Consider the following 23,884-nt stretch of genomic DNA (forward strand, 5'->3'; position numbering starts at 1 on the left):
TATTTCCAACAATTGGTATCGGAGCAGGTCCTTCAGAGAAGCTTGACCGCTTGAAGGTAGATCGATCATCATGAGTAACTACGAGAAAGAAGCATCAATCAGGCCACCGGTTTTTGATGGGACAAACTTCAATTATTGGAAGGTAAGAGTTACTGCATATCTTCAATCTCTTGGTACAGAAGTTTGGAACATCGTAGAAACAGGCTACACTTTTCCTTCAGCTACTCCTACAGATCCAGCCGAGAAAAAGAAATATGAAACAAATGCGAAAGCAGTCAATACTCTATTGGGATGCATCTCTCATTCAGAATTCATGAAGGTAATGCACTATAAATCTGCAAAAGAAATATGGGACAAAATGGTCACGAGCTATGAAGGAGACGATCAGGTAAAGCGTGCTAAACTTCAAACTCTCAGGATTAAGTATGAGACTCTCAAAATGTATAATGATGAAAGTGTGGCTAACTACTTCCTTAGGGTAGATGAGATTGTCAATTGCATGCAAAACTTGGGTGAATAAATAAAAGAGGCTATTGTGGTTGTAAAGATTCTAAGATCTTTGTCCCCCAAGTTTGAATCTAAAGTATCTGCCATAGAAGAAAAGGAAAATTTGCAAATTCTTACTATGTCTCAGCTTCACGGAATTCTAACCGCTTATGAAATGAGAAAGGGAGGTCCATCAGACAGAAGAGAAGTTGCCTTCAAGGCTTCAGGCAAAGAAGATTATTATGAAGCAAGTCACCCGCCAGAAGATGAAGAAGAGGAATCAAATTTCGTCAGAAATCTTCAAAGGGGTTCTGGAAGGTTCAGAGGTAAGTTACCTTTTAAATGCTTTGCTTGTGGAAGAGTAGGTCATTATGCTGCCAAATGTCCTCACAAAGATAAGAATGACAAGGGAAAGGAACCTGTTAAATGGAACAAGAAACAATATGAAAAGAAGAAAAGCTACTACACTCATGAAGATAGTGATGGATTTTCAAATAGTGATGAAGATGAACAAGGTAATAGATATAAACTTTTAATGGCTTTTGAAGATGATGACTACATGGATGCTATAGATGTAGAAGGCTTTTATGACGAAATGAAAGATCTCAAAGTTTGTTTAGAAGAGAAGAGTGCTATTATTGATTCTCTACAATGTCAACTAGCTGAAAAGGAAAAACATCTTGAAAAATTGGAATGTGAGATTGTCTGTCTTAGAAAGGAGATTGAGAAAACCAAAGCAATTAATCTTAAGTTTGTTAAAGGATCTGAAACCTTGGATGAGATTATCAATGTGCAGCGATCTCCTCTGATCAAGACAGGTCTTGGATATAATGGAGAAACATCTCAAGCCTCTACCTCTAAAAGTTGTCTTGATGCAGCAAGGAAAAGAGAGCAAAGGCCAAATAAAAGTCATCAGGTGAATCAGAGACAGTTTACCTCAAGAACAAATAAAGACCATCAAGAAATTCGGGGACAAACTGCCTTAAACAGAAGCTACAATCAGCCACAGGTAAAATCTTCCCAATTTGCTCCAAGAATGAACAGAAGCTACAATCGGTTGGATGATAGATCTGATTATCGCAGAAGTTTCTTTAATGGCCAATGCTTTTCTTGCCATAACTTCGGTCACAAAGCAGCTCAATGTGTTGCCTACAAAACGATCATGACTAGAGAAGCTCAAAAGCAAGGGAGAATGACTGAAACCATGAAAAGGACTTATAACAACTTTTCGGTTCTTGAAAATGAAGTTGAATGCTCTATTTGTAATAACTTTGGTCATGAAGACTCTGAATGCAGGAGCAGGTTCCGGGAGACAACTCAGAAGGAACAAACCTCAAATGTTAGAACATGGAGAATAAAAGAATCACAACCAGAAAGATGTGGGATAGCCTTTTATGCAGAAGGTCAAGAAAGTCTATGGTACATTGACAGCGGATGTTCGAAGCATATGACAGGGGACAAAGAAAAGCTTGAGTCATATACCGCATTAGAAAAGGGGAAGAAAGTTTCTTTCGGGAACGATATCTCTGCAGCCATAAAAGGAAAAGGTGTTGCTCCGTTGAAAGAGGAGGTCAAAGCAGGAAATGTTTTATATGTTGATGGATTGAAGCATAATCTTCTCAGTGTCAGTCAGATGTGCGATCAAGGAACGGAGGTAATATTTAGATCAAATGGATGTTGTGTTCGTGATCTTGATACAGGTAAAACAGTGATCAAAGGAAGAAGGACTCCAAATAATCTATATATCTTTGAGGAAAGACAACAATGCTACTTAAGCAAGGATGATGAACATTGGCTATGGCATCGGAGGTTGGGGCATCTAAGCTTTTCACAAATAAGGAAAGCATGCAAATATCAGGCAGTTCGTGGTCTTCCAGATATCAAAATTCCAGACAATACCATATGCAAATCTTGTCAATTTGGAAAGCAAACCAGAACTAACTTTCCAGAGAAGGAAGGATCAGCTAGCATGCCTCTCGAGCTAGTCCATACAGATGTATGTGGTCCATTTAGGAAGAGGACACCTCGAGGAGAAGAATATCTGATATTATTCATTGATGATTTCTCCAGATTTGTTTGGTTAGGGCTCATGAAGCACAAAGATGAAGCATTCGAAAAATTCAAATCCTTCAAAGCCTTGGTTGAAAATGAATCAGGACACAAAATTAAGTGCCTCAGATCTGACAGAGGTGGGGAGTTTACCTCAAACGAATTTTTCGATTTCTGTGAAGAACATGGGATAAGAAGAGAATTCTCTACAGCTACAACTCCTCAGCAAAATGGGGTTGTGGAAAGAATGAACAGAACAATCCAACAAATGGCTCGTGCTATGCTTGATGAATCAGGTACTCCCGAAACCTTCTGGGGTGAAGCTGCACATGCTGCGGTTATTATTCTTAACAAAACAAATGTTCGAGTAAACAGCACTCAAACACCTCATGAGCTCTGGAGTGGTGAGACTCCTTCGGTGAAGCACTTCAAAATCTTTGGGAGCAAATGTTATATTAAAAATACTAATGAGAAACTTGGCAAACTTGAACCAAGAGCAGATGAGGGCATTCTTCTTGGTTATTCTCCACATAGCAAAGCATACAAGTGCTACAATAAAAGACTTGGCAAAATTGTTGACAGCATTGATGTAGTGGTTGATGAGAAGGGATATATTCCTAGGCAAGTTCATCATGAAGACATTGAAGAAGATGAAGGCTACCCTCAAAGACGAAATGATGAAGAAGAAGAACCTCAAGAAGAAGAAGAACCTCAAGAAGAACCAGAGGAGCAGACAAGAATAGAAGAGAAGACTCCATCCAGATATGTTCAAAAGAATCATCCGAAATCTCAGATTGTGGGGCAGAAAGAAGCAGGAGTACAAACAAGAAGGACACTTGCAGAAGCTTCAAGCTATTTGGCATTACTCTCCTCCACTGAACCACAAAATGTGAAAGAGGCATGCAAAGATGAATGTTGGGTCAAAGCAATGGATGAAGAACTTGAGCAGATCGAAAAGAACAACACTTGGGAATTAGTTCCTAGACCAAAAGATAAAAATGTAATAGGAACAAAATGGGTCTTCAAGAATAAATTGAATGAAAATGGAGAAGTAATTAGGAACAAGGCCAGACTTGTTTGTAAAGGGTATGCACAGCAAGAAGGAATAGATTTTGAAGAGACCTTTGCTCCTGTGGCAAGACTTGAGGCTATCCGAATGTTCCTTGCTCTCTCAAGCTTTCAAAACTTCAAGGTATTTCAAATGGATGTGAAATCAGCCTTTCTGAATGGAGACTTAGAAGAAGAAGTATATATTGAGCAGCCAGATGGTTTCATTCTTGGGAATGATCCAAACCTTGTATGCAGATTGAAAAAGGCTCTCTATGGACTCAAACAAGCTCCAAGGGCTTGGTACTATCGGTTGGACAAATATCTTCACCAACAAGGCTTTTCAAAAGGATCAGCAGATAGCAATCTCTATATAAAAGTTGAAAATAACAAATTGCTAATTCTTGTTGTTTATGTAGATGATATTATCTTTGGCAGCAATGAAGAGACTATGAGTCAAAACTTTGCCTCGGTTATGCAGAAAGAATTCGAAATGTCACTACTTGGAGAATTGACATATTTTCTTGGATTGCAAATTCAACAAAATAAAGGAGGTATCTTCTTGTCTCAAACCAAATACCTCAAGCAGATCTTGAAGAAGTATGGCATGGAAGAGTCAAAGCCAGTATGTACACCCATTGTTACAGGATGCAGCCTCAGTGCAAATGATGAATCAGCAGCAGTTCACCAACCCACTTATAGATCCATGATTGGGAGTTTGCTCTATTTGACAGGTACCCGACCAGATATTACACATGCAGTAGGAATTGTTGGAAGATTTCAAGCCAACCCAAAGGAAACTCATCTTCAGGCAGTCAAAAGAATCTTCAAGTATCTTCAAGGGACCCAAAACTATGGCTTATGGTATCCTAGAAATACAGATCTCACTCTTCATGCTTACACAGATGCAGATTGGGCTGGAAGTGTGGATGATAGGAAAAGCACAAGTGGTGGTGCTTTCTTCATGGGTTCCAGATTAGTATCTTGGTTCAGCAAGAAACAGAGTTCGATTGCCTTATCTACAGCTGAAGCAGAATATGTGGCTGCGGCATCTTGTTGCACACAACTTCTTTGGATGATGCAGACCTTGCAGGACTTTCAAATCACTTGCACTCCGCCAGTCTCTATCTTATGTGATAATACAAGTGCAATCAGCATTTCAAAGAATCCAGTCATGCACTCAAAGACCAAGCACATACCCAATCAAGTACCATTTTCTTCGGGAACAAGTGCTTGAGCAGAAGGTCAAGTTGGAGTATGTTCCTTCTAAGGAACAAGTTGCTGATATTCTCACAAAACCACTGCCCAGGGAAACTTTTGAATATCTCAGACAAAAGCTGGGAGTAGTTGATGCTTCATCTTGCTGTTGAAGCTTGTCTGTTCTACAGAAAAATTGGTATACACAAGTTACGTAAGGGATATACGCGTATATACGCCGATTTCTGCTGGGAAAGTCGCGTGTGTTGTGTACGCTTGTTTCAGAGAGTATATCCGCGTACATACGCTGGTTTGTGCAGGATAAATCGCGTATATGGAGTTCTGAACAACAAGGGCAAACTCTGGTTTGAAAAGGTCTGAGATGGGTATGTCAGAATCCTTCAGACACAGTTTCAGGGGGTGCAGCAGGCACAGGTTCAGGGGGAGCAGCTTAAAAGTCTCATAAAGCATTGTTGGCATTTAGATGTTTTGGTTGTTGGTTTCAGGAGAAGGAGCTCAGAAAGAAATCCTGGTTGCTGATCTAAAAGATGTTTATCAGATGCTGCTGGTGACTTTCATAAGTCTTGGTCTAGATCTGTTGTCTCTATGTCATGTATCTCTTTTGTGATATCTCTTTTATGGTGTCAAGGTCATGTAACGGCCTATGTTGGTTTCCCCACTATGCCTGGGATGAATGATGTAATATAATTGGTTGTTTCTGATGTGTCCCCTCTTGGTAGGGAGTATGGATGTACGTATTGAGTCTTTTGGTGATAGGAAGGTTCCTTATGGTGTATAAGTCTTGGTTCTTGTTGAAGACCATCTTTTGCAGATCTGGCCTACAGTCAGGGGGAGCATGATTCAGCACAGCCAAGCAGAGGTATCAGCATGTACTCAGGGGGAGCACAGCCCTTTGCCCTTGATGACAAAGGGGGAGAATGATTCTAAGGATCTTGAGGTTGCCATCAAGTCCAAAGGGGGAGATTGTTGGCATTTTGGCACAGGTGTGGCGCTTTGATACAGGTGTTGTCCTTGATGGCAACTCTCTTTGATGACAGATCTCCGTTCAGACTACAGAATAAAGAGAAATCTCATATACGCCGGTTTATCAAGTCCAAGTTGCGTTTACACGCAGTCTATATGCATACTAAGTCGCGTATACGCAGGTTATATATATACGGAGGCGCGTATGCACGCAGATATATGAACAGAAAAGGGCGTATATGTCGGGAAGCTTCCCTTTGGTCCATGGTAGTTAGTCCTCGGTACTTGAGCCTATGTATTTGGACCAAAATATCTCGACAGACGTGTTGATCCCTAGTTTCTAAGTTGATGGTATTGGATTTCTATGGTTTGGCCCTTGGTATTGAGCAAGGCCTAAGGCTATATAAGGAGGAGAAGATCATTAGGCAAATCATCTTTGAAAAGGCTTGAATATCTGAAAAAGAAAGAGATCTGGTATGCAGGTTCTGGGTTGCTTGATCTAAGCTAAGGAGAGATCACTTCGGTTGATGGAAGACTAGATCTAAGGATAGATCGGGATCTAATGATTTGAAATGCACTATTATGATATGGTTGATTATGCGTATTTCTAGATCTGCATACTGACGCAATGCTATGTTCTGGGTCTAACTGATGTCTGGTACAGCTGCAAGTTGAGAGAATTTATTTTTAGATCTGTACGCAGGTTGGCTTCGGTAAAAGCGCGTGTATACGCGGGTTTCTCTCATTGAAGTAGCGTATATATTTTGGAGCTTGATTTTTTTGAGTTACAGTTGGGTCTGACTGTTATTGCAGAGTTCTGTAGTCTGCTCTGTGTTCTGGTAACTGGTGTTTGACAGGGTTTTAGTGGTTCAGTGATTGATGATGCTATTGGATGTTTTGTGCTTCAATGATTTGTTGTGAAAGTTGAATGAATTGTGGTCTTCAGTTTTGTAACGTTGTGCTTCAGGAATATCCAGTCTGAAAATGTATGAAAGGTGGTACCTGAAAGAAAGAAGATTGTAGGCCAGCACCTACGTACTAGTATCTTGGCTAGTACAAGAGCAAAGGGGGTTGGAGCTCCCTTCCAAGGAAGTTTGGAGAATGAGAGAAGGTTGTAGCCTTCTGCAGGTTGTAGCCTGCGTACTGGTATAAGGCTGCACCAGTACAAAATGATTGTAAACTGAAGTTTCATATTAAAGAAAGATAGAGACGACTTGCAGCAGGTGGTTTTCACCCACATTGGGTTTCCACCTTATATCATGGTGTTCATGTGTGTGGTTTTTGTGTGATTTGTTCTACTGCATCTGTTTACTCTTAATATGGTGAATAATGTCCTTATGCACTTAACTGAAGATAAACTGACTGAATTATAAGATTTCTGGTTATACGCTGTTTTCCTTAGACACAGTTGCGTGTACACGCTGGTTCACTTAACAAAAGTAGCGTATATGTTTCTGAACATTGAAAAAGTTTTATAGTTCTGATAATACTGATTCACCCCCCCTCTCAGTATTATTTCCAACAGGCAGTACAGGAATAGCTGGAAAAGAGCCAAGCCAGATACAAGGCCAGGCATGATAAGCATCAGATGGAGCATAGTTTTCAAGTTGGTGACCAAGTCTGGCTGTATATCAGCAAGGACAGGATGCAAGGTAAAGATAAAAATATAAAGCCTATCAGGTATGGACCCTTTAGGATACTTGAGAAGATTGGTGAAAATGCTTTTCACCTTGATCTACCAGCTTACATGCACATCTACTTAGTCATAAATGCAGATTGCTTGAGATTGTTTGAACCTTCAATGATTGAGGACCCTGAAGAGAAAAGTCAATTGCCTTCTATTGATGACCTACTACCTAAATATCTTAATGAGTTGCAGGAAGACACAGTTCTAGATAGGAAGGTGAGGACGACGTGCAGGGGAAATGTTGAGTACCTCAGGATTGGGCTTAAAGGTTCAAAGCCGAGTAGTACAAAGTGGATTGAGATTGGACAAGTGAGAAAGCAATACCCTCACTTAGTCGATGCTTAAAAACCAACTTTTGGTGGTCCAAAATCTTTTTCAGTGGGAAGGCTGTGATCTGAATTGGATCCATAAAGAACTGTCAAAGAACCATGACTGTATCAGGTCGGGACAAACTTCTAAAGATCCCAAAACAGCAATCAAAAACACCCTGAACCAGAGGTAATGGAAGCCAGCGTGGAACGACGAGGACCTCGATCAAAGCACGCTGACTAAGGCCCATGGAGACTGAGCGGGAGGCTAAATTAGCCCCTGGGAGCCCCAGATCGGGAAACAGAGGTGGATTTTGATGCACGATTAGCGCTTCGCTGGGCGAAAAGGGCCGAAATGGTGTAGCCCCGAGCACTCGGTCGTGTGGGGAGCCAATGAACTGTGGGCGAAAAGCGAAAAAGAGCTAAAGGACAAGGCGGGACCCGTGCTCCGAAAAACCAACAGTATTGATCGGGGCGCCCTCAAACGGTAAGCAGTTTTGGGTGAAAGCGGAGCGATCCCATTCAACGATTAATGCGTGGCAAGTGAAGGAGAGAGAAAACCACCGTTGATCACGCACTAATGATCGAGCAAGTCAATCGAGCGAAACTTCCGTATGGTGTCGGATCTGGAGGCCCTAGATCTAACGGCTAAGATCACTCCCGATGGGGGAAGCGGAATCAATGAAGGAATAAGCCGCAATTTCGAAGGATTTGAAGTCTGCTTTGACCACCACGGTGGAGGAAGACTTCATCCACGACGTAACTGAAGAATCAAACCAACGAAGCAGGCTGGCGACGTTTATAGGAGGACATGTGGCCACTCCCTATAAGCTCGATGATGACGCAGAATAGGGAACTCCAAGTGCAGCTGCAGAAGGCGATTTGACAGAGGAACTGAACAGTCTTGGGCACGAATGGCTTCAAAGCCATGGATAGAGATAGAATACATAGTCACAAAGAGAGAGGGACAGAGAACCCCAAGAGATAGAGAGACCAGAATCCCGAGAGGAGGATGAAACATAGAGGAGAAGAGAGTGAAGAAAAAGCAGAAGAAGGCAGAGGTTGAGCTGACCAAAGGCAGCATCAAGCACCAGAGAGCTTGAGAGATTCAAGCCATCCCAGAGAGGATCTATCCAAACTGAGCACCACATTGGGATCTCTCCATTGTAGACCAGAAGGTCACAGAGCTGGTAGGAAACAGAGTCTGTGCACTCCAGTGGCTTGGGGAATCCAAGAACCACCTTGCCAAGCAAATCTGCTTCAGGTGACTCCTAGTGAGCTCCTGTATTGTAATTCTCTACTTAAAGACACAATAAGATAATGGCACCATTGAAAGCTAGACCAGAGATGTAGCCGTGGAGGATAGGGTGAACTCCTTATTAATTTCTTGTGTTCTTGTATTTTCTTACTGTATTTCTCTCCTATCTTTCCATTTCAAATGTCTGTGTATTGGCAATCTGATCGATCTGTTGTTTAAATAACATATAACACACACCATCACATGAGTCTGTAATACCTTTATTCAATAAATCTTTAACTGAGGTCACTCATAGGGTGATTATCAGATCAACATCAATAACAACAACAAGCTTTGGTTGGTTTTTCCAAAAAAAAATTCCACGTAAAACCTCTGTGTCTCATGTGTTTGTTTCTCATGATGTGTATTCTTGTGTTGGTTGATATGGATGTTGTTATGGTTGTTAATGGTTTCTCGCATATAATGGATTCTGAGTTTCAATGAGGAAATATAAATTGGCATAAAATTTAAAATTAGCCTTCATACTGATTCACCCTCCCTGTCAGTATTATCATTGTTTCCAAAAATTGGTATCAGAGCCAAGTTCCTTCAGGAACAACTTAATCGCTAAAAGGTAGATCAAAGGAAAACAATGGATAATCAGATTTTTCTAAGAGTAGAAGGAGTTCCATTTTTAAATGGATTAGACAATTATCTCTGGATATTACAATGGAAGCCTACTTGATGATAGCTAATGAATAGATTTGGTTGTCTATGATATATGGAGAGAGGAATGAGTTCAATACAGAAGCCAAGGAAATCATCATGAAAGGGTTTTGCAAGCTAGATGCTAATAAAGTGAGGCATTATGAGTCAACAAAGGAAATGATGGACATATTACAATGTCCGTATGGAAAATACTACAATGTGGCTCAAGAGAATGCCAAAGAACCTTGTTGCTCAAGCAGTGAACTAGAACATGTAGTTGTTTAGGATAAGAAAAAAAGAAAGAAAAAGGAGAAGGCATCTAAAAGGAAAGATGCTCAAATGATTGAAGATATTTCTTCCTATGAGAAAACTGTTGATATTCACTGCAAAGATGGTGAAGAAGTGGTCATGGATGAGAATCCCTACTACTCAGAAGGTAATCTATTGCTTTGTGATAAATATAAAGAAATAGGTAATCCATTATCTATATGTTCATGTGAATCACTTGAAGATCGAGATAACCATACATATAGTAGTAGTAATGAAGATAGACCCACTTTAGTAGCAATAGAAAATGAGGGATCCTCTAAAGAAGAAGAAATTATATCCCTTGAAGAGAATAGGGGTATCACTGGAAGTGATGAAGATGGCATACTCCTTAGACCAATGGAAGATTTCATGGACACAAAGATGGTTCCAAACCTTTGTGGTAGCTCAACTAGCACCTCTGATAGTGGAGAAAATGATCTAAATGAAATGATCTACTTTAGAAAGAAGTCAATCTTTTCTCTAAAGGATATCAAGGAACTATCAGAGGAAAATCTCAAGAAAGAGGAGAAATTAAAAATTTATGAGCTTGAGAAAGAAAAGTTGAGCAAAACGATAGTTGATCTAAATTCTCAAGAAGAAGAGGCTAGTATACTGAATGGTATGATTACTAATCAGCTAAGTGATAGAGAAGCTTACTGTGAGAGACTACAAAGTGAGGTAGTTTCATTGAGACATGACTTAGAAAAGTCAAATAAAGAGCTGTCTCAATATTAGAAGCTCGAGGAGAGTAGAAAGGCATTGGATGAGAATGTTATTGAGAAAAGATCCCCTCTCATCAAGGCTGGTTTGGGTTTCAAAGAAGAACCAAGATCCAAGAAGGAAAAGGTCGGAAGGTCAATCACCCATGTAAGGGGAGTTGGAAATTCCAACAAAAACAGAGGAAAAGAAGTTTTTGAACTTTAGCAGAAAAAAGGAAAGAAGTAGCGACAAGGGAAGATAACGCAACAACATTATGATAAGAATAAACAACGAGGAGAGCATCAAAAGAAAGATAATCAACAACAAGAAGGAATGGAGGGAAGTAATGAAAAATGCCAAGGAAGGCATATGAAGAACCAAAAATGGTCCTTTCCCCATCAAGGATAAATCCTTCAAGGTAAAGGTTTCTTCAACTCTCAAAATCCCTTTTATTTGTATTGTTTTTCTTGCAATAATTTTGGACATAAAGCCATGAACTGTAGATGACATGCAAGGAAACAAGTTGTGTTGGGTAGCAACAATCCAAGAATTAAACAAGAGGCCTAGAAAAGGTGTGTTTGCAGTATTAGAGGCAGTAACAAGAATTTTTCCAGATATGGTAATTCCTTTGCCCCACTAAGCCATATCGAATGCTACAATTGTGGAAATCTTGGGCATAAGAGAGAAAGCTGCAAATATGAGAAGAAAAAGCATGCTTCTCAGCATATGCATGTAAATTTTGTAGCTTGGGATTTGAAGATAAAAATGAACAAAATAGCAAAGGATTATGAGTTTGTCTTCAGTGCTCAACATCAAAAGGACTTGCAGAATAAAGGAAGGAGATAGTTCTTTGTAGTGTCTAGTTGCAAACAGCGCAAGCCTCAAGTGAAGAATGGAAGCGGAAACCCAATTACCATTCTCTTATAAACAAAGAGAAATGAAGCAATTGGATTTGGGTTAAGAAAGAAGACTTGAAGGAGAAGTTCCCTCTAGCTATGTGTAGCAAAAATAAAGCCTAAACATGGGAAAATAATAGGCTAGATGATAATTCCTCTATCAGGACTTGACCATTGAAGGCTTGGAAGAAGAAAGAGGATGATCAGCTCAGGGGGAGTAGACAATTTGTTTCTCTTTAGTAAAAGAAGAGAATGGCCTCAAGGGAGGCTGAATAAGTTAGATGTAGGAAGCTAGAAAGAATAGATAAAAAGGTGCATCTAATTGTTGAAGGTACTGTTAAGTCCCCTTACTGATTATAGTGATAAATTTGTTTGTTTTGAATGTATCAACATTGAAAGAGAGAGGAGAATTGCAACAACCATAATTTTATAGGGAGTACACAAAAAAAAAAATTTGTTGTGAAAAAATGAGTTTTAGTAGAAGTGTGGGATGACAAGAAGCTCACTATCAAGTTAGGTCCATAGGATTAGTCCCCACATAGAAGCAAGGAAGTGGTTGTAGGAGATCTGAGAGCATTGGATCATGGGGATATTGTTTAGTAAGTAGTATCATACAATGATCATCAGCCTCAAGAAGAAATATTGCTCAGGAAATGAAAGGTTTTCACCTTGGGTGAAATACCCTTATTTCATTTAATTTGTGAGTTTGATTATGCCTAGCAGTCTTGTGTTCATGAAACACAATTGGTACAAGATTTGCATGTCCCTTAACCTTTAATTGGTATCATTATGTCAATTGGAAGTATTGGGTTCAGGTGGAGAAACCTTTTTGTGCAAATGAGCATTTCTTTTGAGAAAGAGATATAAGAGTTTTCCTGGTACATTGTCCAATTTGTATCAAATGTTTGGTGCAATTGGTATTATTTAAGTAGCAGTCCATATTTGGAGTAGTATGATCTCAGGGGGAGAAGAAGTGATTGAGAAGATTAGGAGGAGTGAGCATAGATTATGAAGTAGTTGCAGTGAAGAGCAAGCTGAAATGCATTGCTAATGATTGGTATTTTCAAAAGAAAAAAAACCATGAGCAATTTAATTGGTATCAGTTTCCTTTTAAATAATACAAAAGATGCATTGGAAAGAGAGTATTCAGCCAACAACCATAAGGTGTAAAAAACCAGAGTTAGACAAATCATAGAATGTATATGTTCAGGGGGAGCATATCACATATTTCCATTTTATAGAGCAGCAACAATGATTAGTCCTCAAGAGAAGTATGCTGATTAGAAAGCACATCAGTAGCTAGGCCGTCGTCATTGACAATTGATGATTGCATGGGGAGAAAGAAGTAACTTGTAGGCCCTTTTCCATTGATTTCAAAGAGGGGTAGAATTATTGGAGAAGTTGTGATGGTCCGTGCAAAGGAGAGAAATCTATTGGTGGCTCATGCAAGAGAAGTGTGGAAGCAGCATGAGGATTGGCCATCAAAGTGAAGTGACAAGGTTGAGGTGTTGCCATTAATGGCAAAGGTATTGTTGGATAGTTGGCATCGATGTCAAAAGCCATGCTGGGAGGTCAAGTTGGGCGGTTGGAATTTCTTGACAGTTAGAAAGTGTGTTGGCATTGATGTAAACTAGACCAACATGGAGGTCTGTGACAACAGATTGTAGGTTTGATTTCCACTAGGCTAGATGTGATGGAAGGATATGTGTTAAGCTCAGGGGGAGTCCTATAGTTGCTGCAGCCTCTGGTACAGAATCACCATAGTAGCAACCTTATTGAAGAAGCCATAAAATGATGACTATGGTGGTTGGGAGTCCTAGAATTTGGAGGAGGTTCCACCCTAAGAGATTAGCTTAGATACTCTTGGAAATGACACAGTTGGTTAGTGCTCTGAAATATTTCTCCAATGGTATGTGGAAGCTTGAAAAATTCCTCCAAAGAGCAAGTTCTAGGCAGAAGAAGAAGAGCCAAGGTGGAAAGAATGGCAGAGAGTTTGTAGTCATTTTTTAGGTAGAAAATGGGATCAAATCCTAGATCATAACTTCTCCTCTAGAAAGTGCTCTGAAAGTGCTTTCCAATGGTATGTGGAAGTATGAAAATGGCCTCCTAGATCACGATTTATTCCTAGCCAAAGTTTGGTGACTTAAGCCATGATAACAATGTTAAAATGTGATCGGAGGAAGGAATATTGGAACCTCAGAACTTCGTAACCTCAATGAAATTATTTTTCATAAAAGTTTCGATCCAAGAAAAAGGAAGGAATATGTGAGGACCTCGACGATTTATTTCCTCTGTGACTTATTTAAAAGAGACCTAAAAGGAGCAGTAACCATCGAGAACCGATTCTCAGAATGTTGGATATCAGAGAAGGCTTAAAGCATTGGAACTTGATATTGGAAGGCTCAGAGCATCGAGACCGAATATAGGAAGGAATGGAATACATCATATAGGACATAATTTTGAAGGCTTGGAGTTTCGGGAGTCGATTCTCGGAACCCAATATCGAAAAGGATGGAATATCAGACCTTGACAGTTTATTTCCTCGATGGTTTATTCAAAAGGAACCCGATATAGAAAGGGTTGAGCTTGAAGAACATTGGATGAATGAATTCTTTAAAAGTGTCAAGGTTGTGAGGAAATAACAATAACAAAGGAATCCATTGAAAAACCAAGGACCGAGGAGCCCTATTAGTGTCGGTATCTTCACCCCTGCATCAGTGATCAAATTCTCTTGTTGCATTGCATGTCAGGTGTCTCACTCGATCAGCTGCATTTCATTAGGGTCATGGATCATCTGATGGTAGTGGCATATTATACATTTTCCCTCATGTTCTTTACCTACCGGTTAATTTTCATACATCTAGATCATCTGCATCATTTTTTGTCTTTAAATCTGCAAAAATCGTTTTTAGGGTTTTGGGTCTCATTAGGTCTAGCATTTCATCAAGAAGGTCTTCAAAACACTCAATAATGGTCAGCAGGCGCATGAGGAGGTCAAATAAAGTCTCAGCAACAATAATTTCCACAATCACATGCTTAGTGATTGATTTTTCCTCAAAACCCTGTTTTGAGGAAAAACAGAGTTTTTTGTGTTTCATGTACTAAAATCTTATGTAATTTCATTTTTCCATATGTAATAATTTCAGAGGCAGCCCTGGTCACCTTGCCAAGCCTCTACAACTCCACCACCTACAAAACAAACAAAAATTCAAAGCGTTCAATCCATCAAAGGCAAAAGTAAAGCAAACTGCCCAAAACAAAGTTTTAAAAAGCAAATGAAAGTCAAACATTAGCAAAGTGGGTTTTCTTGAGTGAAAAATTAAAAGCCATTGCTATATAAAGTATATTCATATCAAAGAGGTTCATTTGAATGCAAAAAGTGAAGGAGAGCAAGTCCATGTATGTTTTCAAGAGCCAATGGAGCGATTTTGAGTTTAAAGGGTGAAAATTGCAGGCGCGACGCACCTGGGCGTGGGCGCGGCGCACTCATCCAGCACGACGCACTAGGCAGTAGTTTCTAGTGTATTTTTACAAGGGGCGTGACGCACCGAGGAAGCGCGGCACACTTGTGAGGTGGCGCGGCGCACAGGTCTACAAGGCCCGAATTCGCTCACAGCTTCCTCCAAAATAAAAAAATCGCTAACTCCTCAATTATCCAAGTAATTTAACACTCCTTCATGGCCAATGAATGAGTTTGTCTTAGGGTTTATGGTGATTCAATAGGGAAAAAATTGAAACCCTAGCTCCTTGTATTGCTTGTTAAAAAAAACACTGCCTAGGGTTTACAAATTTGTATTTTTGCTGCTAAATTCCACTCCTATCATTTTGACTCCCTCACTCCCTCACTTCATTTTTTCCCTCCCTTTTCATTCATATTTACCCACTCCCTATTCCTCATATCCCTAAGACTACTTACCCTAATAACTAATCTCATTACCCCAAACCCTAATTGCTATCCCTAAAACCTAGACATTATTCCCTAAACCCTTTCATTCCCCAAAAAGCCTACAAACAACATTCCCAAACCCCTCAATGCATTCCCTCCATAGTCCCTCATCAAATCATATCTTTGGCAGTAAAAGCCTATTTACATTATAAAATCTATTCATACTCATCTAAGAAAACTCAAACATTGGCAAACATGGAGTTAGATTCTTCCTATGACATAAATGAGGAAACAGTTAGTGACTCTTCTAGATAAATTCATGCACCAAGGAGACCTCATAAGAGTGGAAAACATAACCGGGAGGAGCCTACTTCACTTGCCGAGCTGTTGGCCTGTCCTCTTCCTGTCACTTACTTCCAGTATGAATATTGTTATCAATTTTGTGAGATGGTGGAAAGGGTCAAATACCACCATGAGCTGGCCAGACTATTTGTGCTTCATCTTCACAATGGTCAGGTCAATTTGGCAGGTGTGACATTCACCTTGACACCTGAGACTATAGCTCAAGCAACCGGTATTCCGAATGTAGGTGAACAATGGAATAAGGGGCAGCTGGTTGACAGAGATCATTATGAGCCTTATATCAAGGCTGGTTTTCAGAGACATGTCAGTAGAGTCTTCCCATTCAAGTACCTACAGGACACATATGCTCCCTTGATGAAACTCATAATTAAATATTTCAGCCGCGAGGGCAGATTTTCTTGTCTGTACAGATATCATATCAGATTGTTGATGCACTTTACTAGGGTGAGGATCATGAACCTCCTGTTAGTGTCGGTATCTTCATCCCTCCGTCAGAGATCAAATCCTCTTGTTACATTGCATATTAAGTGTCCCACCCAGTCAGCTGCATTCCATTAGGCGCATGGTTCATCTGATGGTAGTGGCTTCTCCTACAGTTTCCCTCATGTCATTTACCTGCTGGCTCATGTTTATTTATAAAAAATTGTATACAGTCACCTTTTTGTCTTAAAGATTGCAGAAGTATTTTCTAGGGTTTCATTGTCATTTAGGTCTAGGGTTTCATTAGGGTTTCATCAAAATGGGTTTTAAAAAGTCCAATAATAACCAGCAGGCACATGAGGAGGTCCCAGCATCAATAAATTTCATGATCAAGTGTTCAGATATGTGTTTCTTTTGAGGAAAAACAGGGTATCTTTAGATTTTATTGTACAAATTCATGTAATTTTTATTTCCTTCATATGTAAATTACTTCACCTGCAACCCTGGTCACTTTTCCTAGCCTCAATAGCTCCAATCCCTTGCAAAGCAAACAAGACATAGGTCATTCAGTTCATCACAAGCAAATAAAGTGAAAAAGCTCAAAAACAGAGTTATAAAAATAAAGTCATTTTCCAAACATTGTAAAGTGGGTTTTATGAACCAAAAAATTAAAAGCTCCTTGTATATAAGTTATTTCTTCCATTGAAAGGTTCATTTGCATTTCAAAGACAAAGTTGGGCAAAGCAAAGTCGTGTTGGTGAGCAAGCAAGAGAAATCGGTGAAAAATTTCCCCAAGACAGAGGTGTGGCACATTGGGCAGGTGGCGCGACGCACATAGCAGGCGCGGCGCATTGGGCTGCGATTTCCAGTGTTAAACTGAATGGACGTGACGCATACATAGGGTGAGGCACGTTGGGTTTGATGCGCGGCGCATAGATCCAGCAAGCTAGAAATCTTCAGCAACTTCTCTGAAACGCCAAAATCACCAAAATCTTCCAGTGTATAAGTAAGTACCATTCTCCTCTTGGCTAGAGAAAGATTTTACTACACAATTTATGGTGGTTGTCTTATGGTGATTGTTTAAAAAGAAATCAAACCCTATCTCTTGAAATCTCTCAAAGGAAATTGCTACCTAGGGTTTGTATTGACTATTTAGCCACTAAGTCCACCTTTCTACTCCCTCACTCCATTTTCCCTCATTTCCCTATTCCCTAAACTCACATATCCCTAAATTCACATATCCCATATCCCTGATTCCCATTTCCCAAAACCCCAAATACAAATTCCCAAACCCTAGTCCTATACCAAAAGCTCCCAAATTACTCTCTAATTCCCTGTTCGCTTAACTAAACCCTATCCCATTTGTCCATAAATCCCTCATTGTTTCCACCCTCCACAATCCATCATATCACTTTTCCCTTGGTGGCAAAAGTAAAAAAACATCACAATCACTTACTTCTCATCAAGGCAGCTCCAAGACAGCTCACCCGCTAGCAGAGATGGCATCTGATCCCTCATATGATTATGAAGAGGAGACACACAGTGACTAACCTACAGAGGTACATGCACCCAGGAGGCCTCATAGAGGTGGCAAACATATTCGAGAAGAACCAACCACTCTTGCTGAGTTACAGGCCTGACCTCTTGCCATCACTTGTTTTCAGCACTAGTCCTGCTATGAATTTTGTGAGAAGGTTGCTAGCATTTAGTTTCATCATGAGTTGGCTCGTTTGTTTGTATTGCATTTACATGATGGTCAAGCCACTCTAGCTAGTGTCATTTTCACATTAACACCAGAATCTATTTCACTAGCAACCGGTATTCCTAACATTGGAGAGCAATGGAACAAGAGGCAACAAATTGACCGGCAACATTATGAACCATACATCAAACCCGGTTATTTGAGACAACTCAGGAGAGTTTTTCCTTTTCGATACCTCAAAGATTAATATGCTCCTTTAATGAAACTGATCATGAAGTATTTCAGCTGTGAGGGCCGATTTTCCCATTTATATGCTTATCATATCAGACTGCTAATGCATTTTACCAGGGTGAGGATGATGAACCTCCCCTACTTCATGTGCCGAAACATTGAGAAGATGACCACCCTAGTACAACACAAGACTCCTCAGCAGCAGTTCAACAGTATATATCATTTTGCTCTCATTAAAATTGTGGTCATCCATCAGCTTGGCTTACAGGGCATCACTTGGGAGGACTTCATTTCTTGTGAGTTTTTCACAGCTCCTCAGGGACCTTCAGAGACTGTACATGAGACAGGTGGACCTTCATATCAGCATGAGGGCCATGAGACACAAACCGCTAGTATGCTGGTGTTTATCACTTATCAGAAGGGCACTAGATAGTTGTTCGCAGCAGCTAAGTGAGTATTATATCCACCCAGGGTGGAAGGGTTCTCACTTCCGCCATCAGCACAAAAAGTTCAGGACAAAGGCAAGAGGCCGCTACAGGATGAAGGACCATCAGGTGAGCGGGAGACTGATTTCATTCTCATTGAGGGTGATGATATGGATATGGGCCCGCAAAGCACAAATCTCAAAGAAGTCATTCAAGAGTAGTAGGCAGACATCAATACCTTATCCCTCAACTTGGAAAGGGATAAATGGACAATACAGTACTTGGAGCAAATAAATAACCGGTTTGAAGATCAGCAAGTGATTATGGAGTTGCAAAACGTTCAGGAGAATCGCCAAGCTGCACAAAGGAGGGGGGTGGAGCTCACTTCACTTGAGCAAGAAGTTAATGCCGATCGAGAGTCATGGCTTGAAAGAGCCAATATCCACTTGGAGAGGAGGTTATAAAATTCCATCAATGAAAAGAATATGCTGAGAAACATGGCATATCATTATTTGTCAAGGAATATAGTGTGCCAAGCTAGAATTAGGAGCTTGAAGGCAAAATTGAAGAGAGCATCAAGGAGGCAAAAGGAGCATGAAGGACTTCAGATATTGGCTAAGGCTTCCTTGGCCCAACACAATGTTTGATGAAGAAGACCTAGCCAAAATTTCAAAAAATTTGGGGCAATGTTTGCATTTTTGGAAATTTTGGCACAAAAAACAGGATTTTCTACTCTATGCGCCGCGCCACCCGGCGCTTGCTTTTGATAGCAGCCTCCAAATGATAAAAACTTAGAATTTTTGGATTTGGCATGAAAAAACATGCTTTCCCACCAATGCCAAGAAATTTGGACAGGTGTTGAGCCCTCAAAAAGGTCAAAAACACTCAAAAAATGACCTCACTGCCCCTATTTTGACACACAGGAAGCAGCGTTGGGAGAACTGAATTTTGGGAGGGGAAAATGGAGGCAAAATTGGAAAATTCTACCTGGGTTGGAAAGTAGACAGGTAGACCTTTCCAACAAGCACACTTGGAACGAATTTGGACACCGGGAAGGCCTTCCAAAGTGGCTCGAAACAGGCGCTACGCATAGAGAATCAGGCGCGACGCATAGAGGAAATTTGGCCTAGTTTGACCATGAATGCTCTGTTTTTCGCCCAGCTTTTGCCAGTTTGACTTTTTCACATGCTTAGTGTCAAATTTGTGATGTAATTTAATATCCATTGATGGATCATGATGTAAATATGTCAAATTTTCACTTATGGAGGTAGATTCATCTGTTAAAAAGTTATTTGAAACTAAATGAATCAGTTCCCTTGTTTCTAGAGGCATGCTGTTCTATTGCCTGATTTCTAGTTCTCAGTTTAGAATTAGTTGAAACAGCTCCTAAACATGTGAGCTCGACCCCTAGAGGCTAGGATGAGCTATGGTTTGTCTATATCATGTTGTTTTTCAGTCATTAGCATGGTTGGACTTTTGAGAAAGCCTTGAGCTTCATTGTACACTCATATCAGCATTTTGGCTAAGGAATTGAGACCAGGATTTGCAGCACTCTTTGGGATCCCTGTGGAATTTTGTTTTGGTACAATGATTTTCTTTGTAATTGTGAATTTACTTATGTGTTATGTATGACATTATCTATCTTGTTTCTTCCTAACTAAATAAAAAAAGAGTGTAAGTAGAATCCATTGAAATTGCAGTGCTCTACTTGAGGTTTGCTTTAGTTTCTTGATGTTTTCAGCTGTTTGGAGAGGATCCATGGTTTCTCTTGCCCTCTTCAACTCCTCACCTGTCTAATCCCTCCATCTCATTCGATTTGAAGTGCCAAAATCAATTGTCTACCTTGCCCCATTGAGATCTCTGCAAGACTGAGCCTCATTCCCCGCACCCAAAATCTGCCTTTCCATTAGAGCAAACAAAAACATCATTTTATCCAATCAAATTCTTTGCACATATACCTAGCCTAAGATCAGTAGTTAAATCAGTCATATCTCAAGCCCTTAGTGATCATAATTTGCTGAGATTGACCTAGAGAGAGCCCTCTCCCGACCTGGTAGGGCTAGCTACCAGGTTAAGCATGGTTTGATGTTGGTCCTGGATCCTACCTTTCTCAGCCTGAGGTAGATTTAGGCACTAACATAGTGGCGACCATACTGGGGAAGAGATTGTTTGTTTTTTAGTGTTATTCATTTTATAAACTACAGACAGAGTCTGAAGATTAGCCAGGTAGCCTTCGAAATGCTTTTGCTTTGCATTAGCGCAAGTAGATAAACGCTACTTCAGTCAATCTCCGGTCTAGTTTTATAAACGAAATATCTAACCTGCAAATCACCCCAGTACATCTCATAATTCTAAGCTTTTGGATGATAAGTTTAGGATTTGATAGGCTGAACAAGTTGTTAATGTCCATTTGATTTCTTGGAAATAATAGCACACTGGCTTCCAGAAGACATACCAGAGAAAATCCAGACCCTGATCCCCTTACTGTGTACGAAAATCCCAACCTTATTCTGAGAATCCTTCGCCCAGGAAGTTCTATGATTCCCGTGTTCAAATCTCATTCATGTCCTATTGCCTTTGAGTATCTCGAGGATCTTGAGTTTGATGAGCAGTTCGAGTTGTCTTTGTTTGAAACCAAATCTGAAAGCGTTGTTGCTTCAACTGCCTTAAATCCAGAATTTGTTAGAAATCTTGAAACTGAAAGGGCCAATAAATCTATTGACGATTATATCTTGAATCAGCTCTAGACTTTAATTGTGGCTTCTAATATTGCTGATTCCATAGAGACTGCATCTGCAACCCTTGCGTCATCTGCAATCTCGTCTAGCTCAAAAATTCCCACCGAATTGCCTTTCATTCCCACCATCCCTGTGCCGCCTACTGTCTTGGATAAAAAATCTGCAGTAGTGTCGCCTTCGTCCACTCCTTCTACTCGTCAAACATCCAAGATTGCTTCACCTCCACACACACCTCCTCATACACCCCATACATCAGCTCCACCCACTCCCCCAACATCCCTAAGACCGATTGCAAATCCACCAAGAGCAATGGCTGCTCGTTTTGCACCCCTCGTGCTGCCTCAAAATTTGGATGATATGCCCGTTGATTATCAAAGTAAAATTACATTGTTTGACGGCACCCCTCACAGTGTTACAGCTCAACAACATGTGGATAGGATGACATATTTCTTTAACCTCCATGAAATTGATGCAGAAAAGGTAACCATGAGACTGTTTGAACAAACCTTTGGTGGTGAAGTGAGGAAATGGTTCAGAGCTTTGCCGGCTGCAAGTATCACTACATTGGCTAATCTGCAGAGACAATTCGTGGATCACTAGGAAGTGAAGAAAAATCCTCTTCAAATCGTTTACAAATATGAGAACATCAAGCGTAATGTTGGTGAGTCTGTTCAAGATTACTGTATTAGATTCAATTCAGTTTACAATGCAATTCCTGATCATATAAAGCCACCTATGGGGCTGGCCTTGATTAAGTTTCTGGACGGTTTTGATACTGATATGGCCTATCAATTAAAAGAGAGAGATTTGGACACTTTGGAAGACATGCAGAAAATTGGAGTCAGCATTGAAGCTAATCTCCTTGCCAAGAGAGCTAGAGCAAAGGCTAAGAAGAAGGTAACAATAAAGGAAGAGGTTTTCACTTCAGATCAAGTGCTTCGGAAGATGGAGAAGATGTTCGACAGATTGAAAATTGAAAAATCTGAACCACAAGTCAGAAATCCTAACTTCGGTGGCCAACAGTAGCCATAATTTAGGATAAAACAAAGAGAGTAGCGAGCACAAGATCAAGCAGCGTAGCAGCAGGTGAAGACACCCTTGCAGCAGAATTTTGTACATGGCCCGGAATCAGATGAGGAGGAGAATGTAATTGGTGAAGAGGACCATTTCTTTACGCCCGATGATATGCCAATTTTCATCACTGAAGATGAGGAGTACTCCGAGAATTCAACTGAACAGAGGGATGAAAATTTCATTCTAGCAAATGAAACAGTTCTTGAGGAAGAGTCCGATGAATACCAAAGAGGATACATGAATGCTTTGTCAGCTCAGCAGCGACAATATTCACTCCAAAGTAGAGATGTGCCCATAAATCCAATTCAGAAAAGGAAGGAGGCAGCAGCGTCAAAGAATGATCCTCCCAATGTGTAGAAAAAGGGAAAAGAGACAACTGATCCTAACACCAACAAAATGCCATCAGCAAGTGAAAGACCCAATCAACCAAATGTGTCAAAGGAGAAAATGGAAAAGAAGGATGTTTCAATGAAAGAGGTAGAAAAAGTCTCAATTTTTAACTTGGAAAATGAAATTGCTAAGTTAAAAATATCCATTCCTTTGACTGAGTTGATGAAGAACAACAATTATAAAGGTCAGGTGTCTAAAATTTTCAATTTAGATCCATCATCTGACATGGTAAACGTGGAGGACGATAGTCTCGAGCTGATCTTTGGGCTAGCATTGGAAGGTCAGTCTCAAGATAGTGATGTCGCTCCTTTTTATATCAGTCTCAGGGTGCATGACTTTGTGTTACATAATGCTATGTTTGATTCCGGAGCCTCTTATAATCTTATGCCTAGGGCTATCATGGAGAAATTGGGATTGGATATCACTAGAAAATATCATGACCTTTACTCTTTCGATTCCGGTAGAGTAAGGTGCATTGGTCTTATCAAGGATTGGTGGTCAGTTTGGATCAGATTCTGGCTAAAAATGTTTTGATGGATGTGGTGGTCACGGATATACCTCCTAGATTTGGCATGCTTCTTTCCAGATCTTAAGGAGCAAAGATTAAAGGGACAATGCAACTTGATTTCTCCTATGCTACCATTCCCATCTTCGGTTAGATGAGGAAACTATACCGGGAACAAAAAATGAAGTACATGATCTCTAGCAAGGAGAAGATGGTAAATCATCCAATCAACTATGTACATACTGATTTAGAATCATTTGTTTTGTATTCAGATAGCTTTAATGATGTAAATAGCCAAGTAGTTGAAGTACAAGACATTCTCGAGATCATTGAAAATTTCAGAGAAGTCTTAAGGCAAGAAAGGCAAAGATTTGATAGTACCGCTAAGAAATCAACCTCCCAACAATAGCAACATATGGATGGACAACAAGGAAAAGAAATAGAATTTCAACATTTGGAAGAGGATGAAGCAGGCCTATGGAGCATGGATTTTGATGGCGCGGTAGGAAGGGAAGGTGCTGGAATTGGTATTTGGATACACAG

Source organism: Pinus tabuliformis, chromosome 4_1, assembly GCF_031772625.1.
Source record: "Pinus tabuliformis cultivar Carrire ecotype Pingquan chromosome 4_1, CPIR1, whole genome shotgun sequence".
NCBI lineage: Eukaryota > Viridiplantae > Streptophyta > Pinopsida > Pinales > Pinaceae > Pinus > Pinus tabuliformis.